General features: G+C 29.7%; 1 long non-coding RNA gene across 1 annotated transcript; it reads left to right on the top strand.

The window, feature by feature from the left end:
- Positions 1 to 3,002: 3,002 nt before the first annotated feature.
- On the top strand, positions 3,003 to 4,739 carry LOC139500933 (uncharacterized). Its single transcript, XR_011658409.1, has 2 exons — positions 3,003 to 3,092; positions 4,630 to 4,739. It is a non-coding gene; the product is annotated as an uncharacterized lncRNA (long non-coding RNA).
- Positions 4,740 to 5,079: the final 340 nt, after the last annotated feature.

Here is a 5,079-nt window from a genome sequence, read left to right on the forward strand (position 1 = left end):
TACTTTTCCATCATAGGTATACATCAAACAATTCGCGATATAAATCAAACAATAATACAAAACCAGACAATAGTATACGCGCCATAAATGAACAGTCGTGTCATCTGTTATCTCCCCTGAAATCGTTTACTTTTAATATTTAATCAAGAATCAAATTAATAATTGTATTTTCAAAAGTTATCCATACGAATAAGTTAAATACTTTTTTTTATAAGTAAAGAACCTTTTATCGAAATTATTTAACTTAATTTTATCTCAAACTTTGCCTATAATTTATCACGATTTTACTTGCGAATGTGAATAAAATTACTTTACTAGAAAACATCTTTACGTTGTTTGATCGCGATTCCTCTAAATTTAAAAAACAAACTATAAAACAATGTTAACATATGTTCTAACCTTAAAAGATAGGCTGCTAACTACAGTTTATTCTGGTTCACAGTCTAATGAACCAAATAGTTTTGTACGACTTTAAATAGCAGAACTGGACTTAATTTGACACGTGAATATTTTGTTACTCATTACAATAGCTTTTTTCGATCTCTTTCAATAAACAATGGACTATATCGGATAAAGGCAGAATGACTCAATCTTAATTGTTCAAGTCTATTAATTTTAAAAGTATATATACAATTATCTTTATGCCTTCGAAGCTGACACATTTATCAATTAGCTGGGGGACAATTTTGAGACATTGTTATCAAATATGCTTAAACATTTAACACTTTACATTTATATTTGTAGGAAATTGTTCTAACACCAAGTTAAACTTTCTTAATTTGTTTTATTTACGTTTATTTTTCTGTCATTTGATTTTACAATTAAATGATAAATATTCTCATCCCAAATCCTGAACAATATACATTCCTGTTTATTTACTATACTTACTAAAGTAGAATCTTCTGAATGAAACGGCAAACTTGGATCTGTAACAGGTTTCAATTCGGTATTCTTCTTTCTGGATTTCTAATTTCTTAAGTATCCATTAATTTTGGAGCTTTGGTAGCACTTATATCTTTGTCCGAATCCGAATAACGAATGCATGCTGTCATATATTCACGTCATTATATATGTTGTTTTATTATATATATAACATTCATAAGTGAATATATTTTGAGAATCAATAGAAGCCTGTTTATAGAAGATTGGTATCGTGACTATCGTATTGGTATATGAGAACTTTAAGTAACCTCCTTGATGGAATCAAAAGACTATCATTTTCAAAGACTGCACAGATTTTTCCTTTTATTCAGACTTTTGAACACGGATTATTTGTATAAGACAGTTATACATATACATATTCATATTTCTTTATTTCGTATAAATCATCTGGATTTCATTCCAGTCAGGACAAAAAATCATCAAACCAGTTATCATGATTTTCAAATTTTACATAAATAGAAAAATATATTAAAGAGAGGCAGATAATGCCAAAAGAATTTTTCCATGGGAAATGAAAAATTCAAACAATAATCAAAATGCTTGAATTTAGTGAAATATCGCCAGAGTTATTTGCTACAATTATTCAATGTTGTTCAATTATAAAAGACAGTAAAAACCTGCGTATAGATGCTCATTTACATAATTAATCTTAAATTTGTTGATTTTTTCAGATGAATAAATAATAATGTTGTGCTTTTAATCTGTAATAAACACAACTTGAAAAAAGTCAATGACTCTCATACATTTAGAGTTTGTTTTTTTTTTTTTGGGGGGGGGTACATACAGTATATATTTATGTATGACGTATCTTTTTTATTTCCTAAATGATAAACTTCATTAAGTTTTGTAATTCATGTTTTACAAATGATTTAGTTATTTGTATTTCTTCTAGATTGACACTTTAACAAGTGAAGTCATCAAAATGAAAAGACAGCTGGTAAAAGTGCAAGAAAATCAAAGTAGTGTTGAAAAGAAAGTGGATATTTTGATTCAAATGCTACACTCAAAAACAGATGCATCAAAAAAAGGAAGCCAAAAGATTAACGTCCTTGCACAAATTGCAGTAAGTAATTATTCATTGTGCATGAAGGAAGGGATAGCTTATTCTTTATTTTTATGTAGTGCAACATAACAATATGCACTATGTTTGCGAAATGAAAATTCAATACTTTTAGCAAATTGTCATTTATTTTTATTTTTCAACGGATTACAAAGCTAAGCGTTGAACATGATTGTTGTCGGCAAAAGATTCGCATAAATATTGCACGCTTACAATTTGTGTATTTATTGTACAAAAACTGGGACATTTTACTAACTTTGAATACATGTTGTTGTGTTTATTAAAACGTAATATTAATGAAGTCGTGAAATTCTATGTATATATATTTTACTTTTTTGTATAATTTGAGACTTTCTACACATATGCATTTGTTCAGTTCTCAGTTTTTTTTTTATTTTATGCATGCAATTAAATGCATTCAAATGCAAAAGAGCGTATCTTTTCCCTTTCAGCAATCAATACGGTGTGGTTTCCAGCAAGGTATGACTGAAAAGGATTTCATCTGGAAAACAAAGAACAAAGCTGGCAATATCCTTAAGTATGTTTATAATTAAATGATTTTAAAATTCCGTTGGAAATTGAAAAAAAAACGCATGGTTTATCTACATGCAATTAATCAGTTATGTATGTGTCAACATTTATCAGTAAACAATTCGGTTTTCGGAAATGATTATGGTCGATTATCTGTGATTAACGACATTGAAACAGATTTTTTTTTGAATTAAAAAACTAAAGCAAAACATGATCTTAAAGCTACTTCCAATCTTTTATCATAACTCTAATTCGAGTTTAAATCTGAACTTTTAAGTCATTGTAAATGAAAAGTTTGCAAGATAAATTAAGTTTATTTAATTATCATACTTCAAGTCAGATTCAAACAACTTTTCAGCACACATTGATTATTTTACCGACATTTGTTACACTCTTGCTTAAGAAATGATCTCCTTTGTTCAGCTGTAATGTCCAGTAAGATTAATTTTCAAATGATTTTTTTTCAGAGATAATTCTGCAGAGAATAAAGAGATGTCCGATTTCATCATTGAATTCGTAAAAGGTCAATATCCTGACGAAGTGGAGGGGGTTGTAAGAGGTTTGTAGTACACAAAAATAAATAATTAAAAAAATGGCGAAATTGCAGTTCTGCGGTACTGATAACTTTCAATTATATTTTGAAACGCTGTATAGTTTCCATATCATAAACAAGTTTTAGTGTTATCGAATCACTTACTAGCAAATGCATAATATCCATACCTGCCAACTTTTGAAAATGCCCATGGGGGTTTTAGCGCGCCACAACAATTTCAAAGGTTAAAATTCTTTGCGACAACTATTTTGCGCGTGCTGTTTTGTAGTCTAGAAAAAGTGTCATATTTGCATGATTTGTAAGATGGACTTACATCCCTTTTTCTTAAGTTTATTTGCATGATTCTAGTTAATATATCAGCAGAAAATATGAACATGTAGCTGTAAGACCAGGAATTATTTTCATGTGTAAGGATACTAAATAGTTGTTGACTTTTCCAATTAAAAAATTATACACAAAGAAGGACCTTTATCAGGTTGGGAACAACACATAGGGATCGCCCCTCAATGTTTGGACATTAAAAACCACTTTTCAAATGAGCACACATTCATATTATTTGAAGAAACTTTTCCCAAAGAACTATACATCTTATGATCTATCTGGTATTATATGGTCAACACATGTCCAAGAACTTTGATATGTTCTTGGCCTTATATCTTCTTTATTATTCAAAATAATAGGACTCTTCATTTAGAAAAGCTGTTCCAAATATAATGTCAGAATTTCCCATTTTTAAGTTAATAAATCTACATTTTTCTATTTTATTTTTTACAAGAGTGACCCTTTGACTAAGGGTAGTCCCTCATTTAAGGGATTCCTCATGTTGATGTGGGTGGGGGTGGGGGGTCCATGTAAAAAATAATGAACAGTACATTATACTTTAAATGATTGAATACATAAATAAAATTATGTTACAGCAAGTGTACATGTAATGTCAATAAATTAGTGAATAAACTACTATTTATTATATTCATGGTAGTACTGCATCATTGAAGTTTGTCAATCAGCCATGCTTTTATTCTTATTCTGTGTAAGAACCTCCTTGCAGTTGAAAAATCATTTGCCATGTTCACGTTTTTACAATTCTGACCAACAAACAGAGGAATACAACACAAGTTCAATATCTAGCATGTTAAAACAATCTTGAGAGAAAACGTTTTTGATTGGCTGATTAATTTGATCATGAGAAACACACAATTTGATTGGCTGAACACGATTTCCTCCATTGGACACAGTTCAAAATCGGGAACAACAATATTTTTCGTGTAGATTTTCACCAAATCGTGTTTTAGAGGGTTTTTCAGGAACACGATCGTGCAATCGTGACAAAGGGTCAAAATCGTGTAGTACACGCCTAAATCGTTAAAGTTGGCAGGTATGAATATCATGTAACTTTAGTAGATTTATTTTCATTTCGATCATATCACATCAAAACAATCTACAATGGACTACCAATTGACACGGTTCAGTCTCAATTCGAGAAAAGCAATCGTTTGTTTAATTATTATTTTGAATTGCATAAAGTAGAAGTTTTGTTTTGTAGAAGGAATAAAGACAAATTTTGAATCGTTCAAAGCAAAGAAACGAAGAGAAGAGACTGGTAAACAAGAAGAACATAACAAGAAAATGGCTGTGTACAGCAGATTGAAAAGAGTAAGAACTGTTAATATGGTAAACAATTTGGAAAAAAAAAACGATTATTGGATTACTTTAATCGGTATTAGTTCCAAAAAAAAGCAGTGGTATATAGATTTCTGATACATCAATTTTAATTTTCTGCAAACTGCATATACAGTTTATTATAACAGTCAACGGATTTAGAGCGGAGCTTTATTTGTTATTATATACTTATATCAATCACTCTAAATTAACAATGATTAAGAACCCCTTTTAACTTAATTTATTTTCTATTATTAGTTATATGGTTCGATACTGACCCCCTACGGATCCATAGAGGGTTAGTAAAATACATAGGGGGTGAGGCCGTAACGCT

The sequence above is a fragment of the Mytilus edulis genome, chromosome 13, assembly GCF_963676685.1.
Source record: "Mytilus edulis chromosome 13, xbMytEdul2.2, whole genome shotgun sequence".
NCBI classification, from domain to species: domain Eukaryota; kingdom Metazoa; phylum Mollusca; class Bivalvia; order Mytilida; family Mytilidae; genus Mytilus; species Mytilus edulis.